The following is a 15,637-nucleotide window of genomic DNA, read 5'->3' as shown; positions in this document are numbered from 1 at the left end:
AAAGATAATTTTTTCATCAACTTGTATAAAATTCGGTTGGTAAAAACAACAATATTCTATAAAAAAAGAATACAAAAGTTGTAAAAAAATTTTATAAAAAAACTTTTTTTTTAAATTTCCTTTATTAATTATTAAATAATCTAGTTTATTTAATTAAACTAGATATTTCGTCACAATTTTGTTTCCTTTTTTAGGATTTTTTTTTTCCTTAGTAGATAAGCTTAGCCTTTTGCCGCAAAATAGTGAAACGCTTTATAAGTTAAAAGATGCCAACTGCCGCAGTCACAGTGGCGGATCCAGCATTTTTTGAAAAATTACTTTAAGTGTGGACAAGAAGGCGTGCGAGCGCATGCGCTACCTGGGAAGGCTTGCTTAAGTGTTTATATTTTACTAATTTATTGGACTTTTAATTTAAAAAAGTTTTTTTTTTTTAAATCTGACTGATCTCTTTAAAAAATAACTAATGTGTCACCTTGTCTAGTAGGGGTAAAATGAAATGTTAAGCGATTTAAAAAAATTTTTGAAATTAGGTTTGCCTGTGTTATGAATAGTTGTCTTTTTGTAGAAAAATAACCTTACTTTTTTTCTTTTTTTTTGAGGCAAGTAAGATTTTTTAATCTTAATACAGGAAAAAAAATGTCAACCTGGTTAATTTTATTTTATTGTTAAGAAAAAATTGCAAAAATGTACCTAAAATTGTTGCTTATTTTTGCAAATTAGGTAGTAAATGGGGGTTTTTAATAAACAAAAAAAACTATATCTTTTATAACTTTATTTTTGAATGAAAATAAATAATATTTTCAAAAACAGCATCAAGTTTTTGAGTACCTGGTTTATATAGTTCTGGAAACAAATTTTCACTAATATTAGGACCCATCAAAATTTTTGTGTCAGAGAAGAAACGTCAAGAACTCATCTAAATCTAAAAATAATTTTTTTTATTTTCTTGTATATGGATATGGCAACAGTATTCCATACAAGGACGGATTTGAGATTTATAAAGATAAAGCACATCTTGAGATGCCATAAACAAACAAACATAACATAAGTAAATCAAAAAATAAAACTTTTTATATGAATTAAAAAAACTTACAATAAGTGATTCATTATTTAGGCTTTACAAACATTGCTTACTTGCATTTCAATTCACTGAGAATACTCTCTTTGTCAACTGCAGCTCTATTCAAGGCACTACATCTCAACACACTAATTTAATTTTTATGGTGAAAATTTTCTAAATAAAAATTGTAAAAATCAAGCAACTAGTGTAGCTAATGAAAAAATCTGATGATCAAAATAGTTACAATATTATTTTAAATCTTTAACTATCAATTCAATTTATTAAGCGAAAACAGTGTGAATCTGAAAAAAAAAGAGGAATTAAAAAGTATAATAAAGCATATATAGTACAAATTTTTTCTAAAAAGTTGAATATGTTTATAAAAAACTTATTTTTTTTTTTGCTAACATTTTGAATTTTTTAGAAGATAACAGAAGACTATAATAAAATACAAATTTATTTTTTGCATTTTTTAAGATTACCCTTAAAAATTAAAATGAAATCTACATTAATGTTGACAATTAAAGTATTTTTGTTCATTCAAACTTGAGTTATGTAAGTTAGTTGAGTTATATAAAGGCAAAATATCATTAGGGTTAGTCTTTTGATAAAAGTTTAAAAAGTATAAAATGTATATATATATATATATATATATATATATATATATATATATATATATATATATATATATATATATATATATATATATATATATATATATATATATATATATATATATATATATATATATATATATATATATATATATATATAAACAACTATTAAAGTTTCTTAAAATTAAAATTCACAAGCCACTGTAAGCATCAATCAGTTTCAGAAGAAAATTTCAACAAGCTGTCATCAGAGATGTAATCAATTAAAATTTAATTGTTAACAATTAAAATTTACTTTAGATTTTGAAGATATGGCAAAACTCATTGTTAATACGACAACTTTGTTTTACTTTTATTTTTGACTCTTTTTATTAAATTCTATTTACAACTTCTAATCAGAAACAAAAATTCTCGAGGGCGTAATTATATACAAAAATAGCTTATGACTTGACTAATAAATTACATCAATTAACTTTAATAATATTATGACAAGAATTTTATAAACGTAACAATAAAGTTTCATAAGGATCAGCTATTAGGGTTGACCCACATGACAAATAATCAAAGAAAATACATAAACCAATTAACACAGGAAATTCTATTATTCATACATGTAAAGCACATTATATATATAGGTAAACACAAAAATATGTTGCTAAGAAAACTTTCAACAGATTCATTTCAAAAAGAAATCAGAAGACAAGTATCTGTAAGTAATTGAAATAAAAAGAAATTTAAAAAGTTCAAAATTTCTCTTCTATAATATTTCCTTTATTTTATACTATAAAAAATTCATTTTTTCTACTATTTCATTTTTATTACTTTTAATGAAACATTAGTTTTAACTTTTATTTTCTATGTTCCTAATTACGACGTTTTGCTTTTTACTTTATAAGATATGCAGCAGTTAACCAAGTTTTCTGGCAAAACACTTTTACATTTTTTTAATTAAAACAGATATTGATTTGTTGGATTTTTACTTTGGCTGGAGCCTTAAGTTTTAGAGATTTTAAGAGACTTGGACTAAAATATTTAACATATTTTAAACTTTTATTAATTGATACTTCATAACTTATTATCAGTTGTATAACATTTTTTACAGATTTTTATAACTTATATAAAATATATCAGTGAGTTAAAGTTTAAAATAATATTTTAAACAAAAAGAAGTTTAAAAATTTTTAATTTTAAAAAAAATTTTAATTTTAAAAAAAGATTAAATAAATTTTAAATATATTAAATCTTATAAATTTCTTTTTAATTTTAGAACTCTTAAAATTAGTTTTAAATCTTTGAGCAATCGTATTTACAATTTTAATTTTTGTATTAAGATCAGCTGGAAAATATTTCCGTAAAACCCTAACACTGGAAACAACTTAAATAACGAATCGATGAATGTTCGTTTCAAAACGAAAACTTCCGACATCGTTAAATACGTGAGCGCTCACGTTTTTATTTGTGTGGAATTAATTTTTGCAATTTTGTTGTTTTTTAGGCATTTCTAAACAACAACAATTGAAAACATATACGTTTTTGCAAAATGTTTGCAAAAACAACAGGTTAGATTCAACTGATGGAAGTAACCTTACATCAGTTGAATCTAACCTGTCGCTTGCTTGTTCTTTGTGAGAATAATTTAAATTCAGCTGTTTCTTCTCCAAATCTCAGTAATGATGAGTACTATCCTTTAATTCGTAAATGCTCTAATTGACAAATGCTTGATTAAAGCGTATACTTATGCATCAATTCATCTGTTTGTTCAGATATTAGCTTTGAATTCCTTGTCCAATCTTGTGCTTCCACTTAACACCTCTTAACTCTATCACTTTTCACTTTGTTTATAATTGCTCTTCTTTTTCTCAAGACTGTACTCTTTAAGATGTAATTTCTGATTAAATTGACATTAAATTGTTCAGTTTCTTATTTAATCCCTTAGGATGGTTCTGACCATGCATTGTTCTCTATAAATTTTTCGCCTCATACTTCTTTTTCAGACTCACCCTATAATCACACTACATACAACTACCCTAAAGTTGATTAGGATTCTTTTTGTGATTTTCTTTGTAACAGTCCATGGAATAATGCCTTTTCTCTCTCTGATGATAAATGTGCCTCCTATATGACCTCCTGGATCTAACTCAAACCTATTTTGGTATCGCTGCAGCAGTAAGGGTGCTCAAAATAAAGCTCCCAAAAAATATTTTTGATTTTTTTTTTTTTTCTGATTTTTTTATTAAAAATAAGAAAAAAAATTTCGGCTTAAAATGCATTAGTATATAACTAATTTTCTGTTTATTTTAGCTACTTTATTTTTTCTTCAAGACATTTGAAACGAGTTTAAAAGCAATTACGGGACGTAACTTGTTTAACGTTAAAAACTCACTCGGTTACTAATCAAACGTTTATTTAAAAAAATGAATGTTCTCAATAAACTAAATTTAAAAATCTGTTATGAAACTTTAAGAAAATGTAATCATGGGCGCCCGCAGAAAATTTTCTAAAGGGGGGCAAAATATTTTCAGTAATATATATATATATATATATATATATATATATATATATATATATATATATATATATATATATATATATATATATATATATATATATATATATATATATATATATATATATATATATATATATATGCATTTCTTCTTGGGGTTTAATACGTTCAATTTAAGAAATATATACAATAAATATATATATTTTTGATGAACAAAGAAGACAGTATAAATTTATCACAGACGGACGGAACGCAATAGTAATGTAATATTGTTTTTTTTTTTGATGACAGACGACTCCAATTTTTGTTTAAAAAATAAACTTGATTTTAAATAAGTTGTATGTTTTTATGCGTACTGTGTTTACTATATACATTTATTGTGCCATTAAAAATATTGATGTGCACGTATAATACCAGATATAATTTTTAATGGCTCAATGAATGTTTATAGTAAACGTAGTCTCACAAAAAACTTACTACATCTATTTAAAATCATTTTTTAACAAGAAATAAAGTCGTCTGGTATCAATACCAAACATACCAACAATTTATCTATAAAGTCTATTTTATTGCAGTTTATTTTGTCTTGCTTAATATATAATATGTGTACGCTTAACATGCACATTCCTGACATACGAACATTTAATATTGTTGACCTTTTTTTTTATTTAACGTAATGTTCTTAACAATCGCTTCACCGTGCATGTTGTCGCTGGTAAAGTTAACACTAGTAAGGCATACCTGATACTTGGATAAAATTTTGTATGAGGTGAAAAGTTGATGAAATCCTTGGCTAATGTTATGTTCTCGAGCGTTCCTAAATCAAACCAACTCAGGGCATCAGTTTCAAAATTATCTATGCTGTTTAGGTTATTAGTCGTAGAAATATCGTCTTTAAAATGTTAAGTTCAGTTTGCATAATCTAGACGAATGCAGAAATACTAAGTTAAATTGTACACTGTGTGGTTCACAAAATTGACTCTCAAACGAGCCAATTAGAGAAACTAATTATGAATGTAAATCGTTTGTCTGAATAACAATATTATCAGTTCAATATTATTTTCTGCGCAAGTTGTACTTTTTTCACAAAAACATCCCTGAAGTAGTTACTGGACTTACTTCTTTGAAGTTTTACTAAACTGAGTAGTTTTTGAACTTGCTATTGGAATTCTAGATGATCAACTTAATCAGCTTGAAGAGCCTGACTAACTTGATTAAGTATGGCTGAGTAATGCGATATAATATGTGCTGGACTTTGATAAACAATAAAGCTGATGTGCATTTGTCGTTAAACTTTTGGTAAATTTGCTACAAAAAACTCAAACATTTTTATACTTGTTGGTCGATCTTATCTCCCATAGAAGGGAGGTATTTGTGACAGAAGATCTCTGTTTTGGGCTTTTACGAAAAAATGCAATAACTGCTTTGATAGTTTTAATAGTATTTTGTACCACTGCAACATCTTGGAGATCAATACCAACGAGATTAAGTTTATGTGAAGCGTAGTGAACAAAAACGGCTTTAAGGTTAATCCTTCGATATTTTGTCTGAATACCATTTTCTTTTCCAGTCAGGATGAAGCACCCATCATAACTATGACCGAGCAGACTATTAAGAAGAAGGCCAAAGGTTTTGCAATTTTGAATGATATAATAAGATATCATAGCAACGTTCAAATTTTTCAGCGGTAAAAATCTATAAAAATAACAATTTCTTACGATATATAGTCTTTTCTTTAGACTTATTAACAAACCGCACTCTCAGTAATAACTGTTCAGTTCCTAAAATATCTGCTGTTTCATCGACTATGATCGAGAATTCAACAGCATTGTTAGCACTTTTTACAATTTCTTCTTGCAGACCATGTTCAGACAAGTTAATTAAATAATTCTGCGTTCGATGTGATGATTAACCGGTATTTTTAGCTGCTGTCTCAAAAGCTGCTGGATCAAAATTTTTAGCTGCTGTATCAATCCTATACTGCAGTTTTTTTTAAATACGTCTACTCTCTCAATTTCATACTCATAACGTTGGAGAATATTTCTTTTGTTATTATATTTTTCACGTAATACCTAGTCATTTGTTGCACAATATAAGATTGTAAAAATAATAGGATACAGCTTGTTTCAGCTGTTTTTAACACTTCGTTTTACTGAACTATCTATCTGACAAAGAATATTTTTATTTAGATCTCTTATTGTTGATGCAAAGTGTTCAGCATCTCGCTGAGCCCCACAATGCCATGCTCAGCTAATATCATTTTTGGCATATTCAGTAAAATTTTTATACTTTGTAAAAAAATTAGTAATTTGACTATTTTAAAACAGTTTAAACCCTTGAGTAATTTATTTTTCACCTTGATAGTACTGACATATTAAGATTTTTTTTCCGAAACCGTACAAGTAGTACAAGCAGTATTTTTTTCTGAAACCGTAACGAAACATCACCAAAAAATAAGTTTGTAATGAAACCGTACCGCTTAAGAATAAAAAAATTTATTCTTACCAAACCGTACAATAGTAACAACTTTTATGGCACTCAGATTGTTAAGAAACACGAATTTTTTTTCTTCTAAAATTAGTAAGCATAAGAGGAGGGGGGAGGGCAAATGCCCCTCTTGCCCTCTCCCCCCTCCCTTCTTGTGAGCGCCCATGAATCTAATGTATGAAAATTTGTTTTTTTAAAAGAACAATTTTAAATTAACCATTCAGAGTAAAGTTAGCTTTTTTTTGTTGGCAATTAAAAGTCAACTGTTTTTGATAATAGATGAACAAAAATAAAAATTTCAGTCTTAATTATAATCGCGCCAACTTAATCTTTGAATGAATGAACTTTTTATGTTTAGCTCGCTATTTTATTTTACCTTTGGAAAACGAAAATATAAAAAAAAAACTTTTTCAGAAGGTTTTATTTTATTATTATTATTTTTTTTTTTTCCATATTCATTTTGATTTAATAATAACAGTTATACGATAAATATAGTTATATAAAAGTATAGCTTTTTTAACCCGAAAATTATTATTTATGTTTTTAATCATTAAGTTTTCAGCAATTATCTCTCTAATTTAATTGGCGCCTTAAAAGCACTTAAAAAACTATTAATCTTTGGTCGAAAAATTAATAATCTTTAATCGAAATTAGATTTTAAATAATTGTAAATACGTTTATTAAATGCTAATGTTTTGTATTTGATTAATTATTGTCTATATAATATTTTAATTATAATTAAGGTGCATGGATCTGCTCTTGCAGCCAACCTCCAACCATTATGATATCGTCATAATGTCGCTTTTTTTGTTGTTGATATTGTTTTTTTTGTTTTGTTTTGTTTTGTTGTTAATGTTTTTTTTTTATAAATACTATATAATAGGCACTGCTCGTCATTCAATCAAGTTTCGTTCTTTTACTGTTACTGTTCCTAAGTGCAGGACTCGAATTAAGTGATTGCGAATTGTAATATATAGAAATGCTTCCGGTGTCATGAAATAAATTAACCCCCATAATAAATTAACTCCCGTTGCGTAAAAAATTACCCGGGGAGTTAATCTATTTCGAAATAGATTAACTCCCCTTGAAATAAATTAACCCCTGTCGGCGAAATAAATTAACTCCCCATAATATTTTAACTCCATTGAAACAACTTATACGAATTACAAAAAAAGTGTTTTAGCTTGATGTTTTCCAAATGTGTTGTTTTTAAATCTGTTAATTAGTTATTGATATGGATATAAATTATATTTCTACTATTATCATATCATATATTAATAGTAGCAATATATATATATATATATATATATGTATATATATATATATATATATATATATATATATATATATATATATATATATATATATATATATATATATATATACATATATATATATATATATATATATATATATATATATATATATATATTTAAACAACTTTAAAAAGTATTCTACACAATAGAGTGCTCAATGTTCTTAAAAGAACAGAGCAATTATATTAGTGGATATATATATATATATATACACAACCCGTAGATGTTGTCCGAAAGTTTTTTCCATATTTTTTTGACAAAAAGTATAAATTAAAATGCAAGACCGGAATTATTTTTTTTTATTAATTGAGAGACTGCCTGCCCCAACCAAACCCTCAGTCGATGTAGCAACACTCCCTTGCGGGTCAGGCTAAAAGATAGTAGATGTAGCAGCACTCCCTTGCGGGTCAGGCTATTTGTCAGTCGATGTAGCAGCACTCCCTTGCGAGTCAGGCTATTTGTCAGTCGATGTAGCAGCACTCCCTTGCGAGTCAGGCTATAAGATAGTCGATGTAGCAACACTCCACGCATGATTTACAGTAAAAAAAAATAAAAATAAAAACATTTTATTAAAAAAATTAAAAATAAAAACATTTTATTAAAAAAATAAAAAATAAAAACATTGTTTATATTGTTAAAAACATTCAGAATGTTTTTAAAACATTCTGGTCAATTAAATTTGCGTTTTTGTGGTTTTTTTTAAAAACGATTTATTTGTAACTAAATTAATGGTTTCTACTTTCGTCCAACACGCAAATGTTGGACGAAAGTCAAAAGTAATTAAAAGTGACGTATGTGTTGGCGTATATATATGAGTGTGTGTGTGTGTGTGTGTGTGTAAATTATTTTAGTCTATTCGACAAATAGAGTGCTCAATGTTCTTAAAGAACAAAGCATTAATAAATAAGTAGAAACACTTATCTAGCTTTGTTTTTATTCTACAGACTGTTTCTCCATTGATAGAATCATCAGGAAGCTAATTTATATACAGTGGGTGCTCATATTATTAGAAACACGACCAAATTTTAAAAACTTTGTGAATAAAGTTCAAAATTAACAAAACATTTTAACAAAATAATTTTTTTTATTTTACAAATAGTATGTATGTACCTTTTACTTTAATCTGGGAGTTTGGCAACATTGCATTTCATCTCATTATGGAGTTATAGGGTTTTTCCCGAATTTTGACAATTTCGGCAGTTATACCTGTGTTGTTGTCGCGTGAAGTGCTGTTTGTGTATTGCTCTCTTTTTAAAGTTTTCAAAGATTTTTTTATTGTTTTGTTATTGAGTTCTATTTATGTGTCTATTTTTTACAGTTAAACATGATTAAATCAATATTTTTAAATATAATTTGACTTCTATAACGGTTTACTAGAATCACGTGTTTTGTTCAATATGGGAAAGGCAAAAGATGTTTCACCCTCGAAAAAAAGAGAAGTTGGAGCATTATTGAAGAATACTTCTTATTCTCAAAGGTGTATAGCATCAATGACAAAGGTTTCAGTGGCAACAGTCAACCGAATAAAAAAAATCTGGACAAAAATGCTGATTATACTCCTCAACGAATAGGACATTGTGGTAGAAAACAGCTAACAACGCCAAGAGACGATAGAAAAATACGAGATATTTGCCTAGAAAATAGGAATAAGCCTAGGCGAATACTAACCACTTTAATACAAGATGCTGGAATACCAGTATCTCCAATGACAGTTCGTCGCCGACTCAAAGAACAAGGATTTAGATGCTGTCGACCTGCTAAAAAACCTAAGCTCACTCTAGCAATGCAACAAAAACGCCTTGCTTGGGCTAAAAGTCATCGGCATTTGACCGTCGATGACTGGAAAAATGTAAGTACTTCATTTATAATTGTACACATTCTATTTAGAGATTTGCCTACATTAAAACTTTGACTTATAAGTTTTTTTGATGTTGTTTAGGTATGTTTCTCGGATGAATCGACAATCCAGATATTGATGAACAAATCACCGTTTGTGCGTAGACGTGCTGGAGAAAAATTCCACAAAGACTGCATCTTAGAACGTGTAAAGCATCCTCTTAGCATAATGGTATGGTCTGTCATTAGTGGACATGGAACAGGGCGCTTATATATCGTTGAGGGAACTATGCGCCAGGACCAATACATAAAAGTTCTTGACACAAAATTGGTACCACAGTTGAAGGAATGGTTCCCAAAGAACCAAAAATTTGGTTTGATTCTGCCCCATGCCATAAAGCAAAGAAGGTTACAGAGTACCTAAAAGCAAAGAAAATTCCAGTGCTACCATGGCCTGGAAACTCACCAGATTTAAACCCTATTGAAAATCTGTGGGAGATCATGAAAAGGGAAATTGCTTCTGAAATGATCACCAACAAAATACAATTAATTCAAAAGATGATCAAAGTCTGGCACAATAACATAGATATTCAAAATAATGCAATAAAATGCATAGAAAGTATGCCAAGACGTGTAGAAGCGGTAATAAAATCCCAAGGGAGGGATAACAAAATACTAAAATAAATCACCAATATGTAATCTTTTGCTTGCACAATAGTGGAATTATTTAAAAAAATATATAAATAAGTATGTTTTTTGTAATAAATATAGACCGCAACACTCAAAAGTTACGAAAAAATAGTCTGCAACCTTTTTATTTCTATAATAAATAACCTTTAACATATAATTTTCAAAAAAAATACAGTGTTTCTAATAATATGAGCACCCACTGTATATATATATATATAAATATATATATATATATATATATATATATATAAATATATAAATATATATTTATATATAAATTTTATTTATTTTTTTATTATTTTTTTTAAACGTCTTCGCTTCCAACAAGGCTGCAAGCAGCCATTAATTAAAGTTGGAAGTTACAGAAAGAGAAAAGATGAAGATTGTAGAGGAAGATAACGATTGACAGACGACTTAAAAGATTGCAAATTATATAAATCAGGAAAGCAAGATGAAGAAAGCGAATTCCAAAGAGCTGATGTTCAAGGAAAAAAACTAGACGAATAAGAGTTTTTGGAGCACTTAGGAACAGTCACAGAAAAAGGATGACACTTAATTGAATGACGAGTAACACGAGAATGAATTTTAGTAGATGGCACAAGAGAAACTAGCTCTTTACAATGCGTTTTTGCACCTTGTCTAAAAGAGAGAGCGCGTCATTAGAAGATCCGCCCCAGATATGGCAACAGTATTCCATACAAGGCCGGATTTGAGATTTATAGAGATAGAGAATAGAATCCGAAGTAAGAAATTGAACGATTTCGATAAAGAGATGCAACCTTAGCAGATTCTAATTTTGCAATTGATTTGATATATGGTTTCCAAGAAAGATCGGAAGTAAGAGTTAATGCTAGAAGATGAAGAGTAGGTGACTCATCGAGTACATCACCGTTCATAAATATAGGAAGATCTAAATTATTGCGATAACGATTGGCTGAAAAAAATTAAGTTTTATCTGAATTAAAGTTCACCAGCCACTTTGAGCCCCATGCTGTATCAGAAGTGAGATCCTATTCAAGCTCAAATGCCCCCACCAAGCAATCAGAGGGTGTTGGTTTTTCAACGACAAGAATAAATGGTAGTATCATCAGCAAACAATGCCACCTTAGATGTGAGAATATCTGGAAGATCGTTAATGTAAATTAAAAAGAGTATAGAGCTAAGGATAGAACCTTGAGGAACCCCTGAAGTTACAGAATAAGAAGAAGAGTGCTGTCCGTCGAGGGCGACTTTAATACTACGATTGGAAAGGAAGGATTCAATAATCTTAAAGGTGTTGCGAGATACACCATAAGAAGAAAGCTTATGGGGAAGACCAGCATGCCAAACTTTATCAAAAGCTTTTGAAATTTCAAGAGCGATGGTCTTAACCTCTCCACCTTCATCTAATGCACGATAAAACCTATTGGTTATTACTGTTAGCAAATCAGCTGTAGAACGAGAAGATCGAAATTCATATTGATAGTCAGAAAGTAAGTTACTAGATTCAAGATGAGAAATTAAGTGTTTGTTAATTAAAGATTCAATAACCTTGCTTATGATAGGAAGAAGACTAATGGGACGGTAGTTAGACGAATCAGATCGCTCTCCAGAATTTTCGAAGATAGGGATATCAGATGCCGCTTTCCAGCAAGCTGGAAAACAAGACTCTGATAAGCACTTTTTGAATTGTTTTGAGAGTATAGACGATAGCTCCGGAGAACACTTCTGCAAGACAATAACAGGTATGTTGTCCGGGCCTCAAGCTGTAGAAGAGGCAGGAAATCACTTTAGATACAGATGCTGGAGTGATATGAATGTCAAGCAATGGATCAACCTGTTTGTTGGCAAAATCAGGTAGAACGCAAAGAGTGGAATCTAGAGATGATCAAAAGTTTTTAGCAAACAATTCAGCTTTGTCTTTAGGTGAGGTGACAAAGTCTGAACCATACAAGAGAGGTGAAATTTAAGATTTGTCCTTATTATTAATACTATTAAAGATTCTCCAGAAGTCACAAGAGCCTAATTTTTGAGATGAGATACAAGATTTCATGACCTGAGAATAGTATTTTAAGAAGTCAGACAAAATGCCATCAGTTAATGTTTCAGTCGCTTCACCTTATTCAATAGAAGAAGCTGTAAATAAAAATAAAAAAGTTTTATATATCAGGCTTTGTCACTGTGTTTTGGGATTTCTTGTATCAGTAAAAAAATATAACACTTTCTTTTGAAATTCTACAATTTAAAATAGTTTCACAAAACAAATTTTGATGAATATTTTTACAAACCTAGTAAAATTAAACAAAAATTCACTAAAAAATAATTAATAACATACTGCCTTCAGCCATCGAGAACTTATCAACGTTATCTAATTCTGGTACTTTGTTTCCTTTTTTCTTATCCTCACTGAAAGATAAGAGAAATTTGCTTCTGGCTCCAAATTCAGTTACTGTCGAAAGCAAGTGTGGCGGTCAATACTGTTATTTTGGTCTTGAGACTGATATACAAAAAGCTGTTTCTGCAGATAGCATAAGGCTTCTGCTATCAGTATAGCTAACAGCTCGCTTACTTATTCACGTGAACAGCAGTGCTCTACTGCCATTTCGCCATTGATTAAAAGAAACATCGTTTTTTCAATTTCTTCTGAGAAAAACACAGTGTCATTGTCACTTTGAGAGAAATAAGCATAAAGAAATTCTTAACTTTCATAATCTCTTTCCAAATTTTTGTCTTCTTTTACTTAACTGATATTTTGTGTAAATTTTGAATTGTCATAATTTTTTTCGACTTTCTCTTCTTCACTACTAGAAGATGATTCTGCCAGAGCTAGAACATTAGAGTGGCATTTTCGCCAGTTTCTTAAATAAGCCATTAATTTCTTTTGTCGTAAGAACAAGTAGTAGAAATTTGAATACAAATAAAACTTTTTAAAAATTCAAAATTTCTCACATAAACACCCTCTGTTTTGAACATTATACTAAAATATTGCTTATTACTTTTTCGCTTTAACTATTTTTACTTTAAGCTCCAGTTCAACGGACGGTTTTTTTATAATTAAGTTTTTTTGTCAACGTTGACTTAACGTTGAAACAACGTTAAATAAACAACGTTTAAATCGTAACGTTGTATTAATGTTGAGACATAGTTGAACAACGTTGAAACAACTTTGCGATCTTGAGCGAGATTTGGCGTTGACAAATAGCCAAGCTGAATTACTTGGATCTCGACTTCAAGAATTTAATTTATTGGCACCAGGATTATTCCATATCAAATCACCTAGTTTTTTGAAAGTTCCCCAGGGTACCATCTCAGATTTGCTTTAAACTTTTACCACAAACAAATCTTATAAAATAAATACAATCCAGAAAAATCCAGCTTGATTGACCTATTTCTTCAAAAGCTATGATTGAATTAAAAATGACCAAATCCAAAAAGTTTGTGTATCAGGAGCTTACAGCAGTTTTTTTCGATTTTTGACAAACCATAACTTTTTAATTAAAGATGGCGATCACCTGAAATTTTGTAGGGTATTAGTTTTTCACCCAAATAATCCATTGTTGCAGTTGTTTTTGACTGATTTTTTACAGTTTTTGAGTTATTGTACCTTAAAGTTGCTAAATATTGCAACATTATAAATATTTTTTCGAACTTTAACGTGTTACAGTTTAATACTTACTTAGAGAAAGTGGATTTTTTTGTTACCTTTGTGTACTTAGGGTTGCCACTTGTTAGAATAATCAAAATTATGCATTAAAAATTAATTTAGCACATGCAGCAGCCTATTAAAAAATTACTTTTTTTTTAAAATTATGATAAATTACATCGACTTTGCTGGCATAGAAAGTAGCGTAAACAGTTGAAATAAATTATGAAACTTTAATGGTAAGGTTCTATATATAGACAATCACCAAAAAAAATTTAAAGACCTATACTCTATCTTATGACATGATTGTAGCCTTTTGAGAGTGATGATATTTTTAAAAGGAGATCAAAAAAATACCACTTACCACATTCAAAATTTATACCTCAAATTTTATACAAACTATCCTGTAAAAAAGTGCTTTCAAAGAGTAAGATAATTAGTTAAAAGAAAAAGTATGTATACATGAAACTAATTAGCTTATCTCTGATTTATATAACTCATAATACTAGTCATTACTAGCAAGAATAAAGTCATGAGCACTTATACTTTTAATCAATGGAACACTTATTTGACATATTATTTTATCAAATGGAACTTAACACTGACTTGATCGTGCATCGTTTGTCCATTTTAAATTTAATTTGTTTCTTTGCATAAACTTCACATTAATGTTTTGGTTTTCATTACAAATATCAACCACAAGCCCTATGTACCATTCTTCATCATAAAAGCATGCAATATATTTACTGGGTTAAAAATTTGAAGGATTTTTTTAAATTAAATTAACATCATTTAACACATGAGTATCATAGACAGTATCACTAAAGATTCTTCGTAAAAACAATTTCTCTCCATCTTACAAAACAGTGATAGTTCTCTCCATCTGGTACAAAACAGTGATAGCTTCTTGTTCCCGAAACTGTGCGCATCCTTTCATATCATTTCTGAAGGTTAAAAGTTGTTTCATGGTTATTGATATCACTTGAAAGATAAAATATGTTAACACCTTTGATGTTTTTTTGAGCCCATGTAAACAGATCTTGTGGTGTGAGTATCTGATTTGTAATTGCTGCTCGTAGACTAGCTTTTGCTGCTTCTCTTTTTATAGTACCTCCTATTCCATCACATGGACTTTTGCCATGTGACGTAGCAAAGAAGTGATGCTCAGCATTTATTTGGTGATCTACAATGTGATAAATTAAGTTTATTAGACATCTGTAGTTTTTATACTGTGATGCAGCACCATCACTGAAGTATTCAACTTTTTTCACTGTGGGTAGTTTGATTTTGACCATAGAGAGCAGCTTTGTGAGAAAACAATGGACTGCTGATTGGTCATGACAAAGATGGTCAGAAATTAAACAATACCATTCATATTTAAGGTGATCTTTTTCATCTTTGTAATAAACAGCAAATGGGTGTAAGGTAGCTTGATCAGCATGCCAGTAAAACCCTTGTATAGCATCTTGTACAAGAAAACTATAGTTTTCTGCAAAATCCATCAGA

At 29.0% G+C, this 15,637-nt stretch overlaps 1 protein-coding gene across 1 annotated transcript in view; it reads left to right on the top strand.

Moving 5' to 3' along the window:
• Window positions 1–2,287: 2,287 nt before the first annotated feature.
• Window positions 2,288–15,637, top strand: part of LOC136090220 (myosin light chain kinase 3-like) — a 90,790-nt gene continuing 77,440 nt past the window's right edge. Inside the window, exon 1 of the mRNA XM_065816415.1 lies at window positions 2,288–2,383. The gene's annotated coding sequence lies outside the window, so the exon portion shown is untranslated. The remainder of the gene's footprint in view (window positions 2,384–15,637) is intronic.

This window comes from Hydra vulgaris, chromosome 13 (assembly GCF_038396675.1).
Source record: "Hydra vulgaris chromosome 13, alternate assembly HydraT2T_AEP".
NCBI lineage: Eukaryota > Metazoa > Cnidaria > Hydrozoa > Anthoathecata > Hydridae > Hydra > Hydra vulgaris.
Note: the sequence above shows the minus strand (reverse complement) of the source record. Positions and strands in the feature narration are given on the sequence as shown.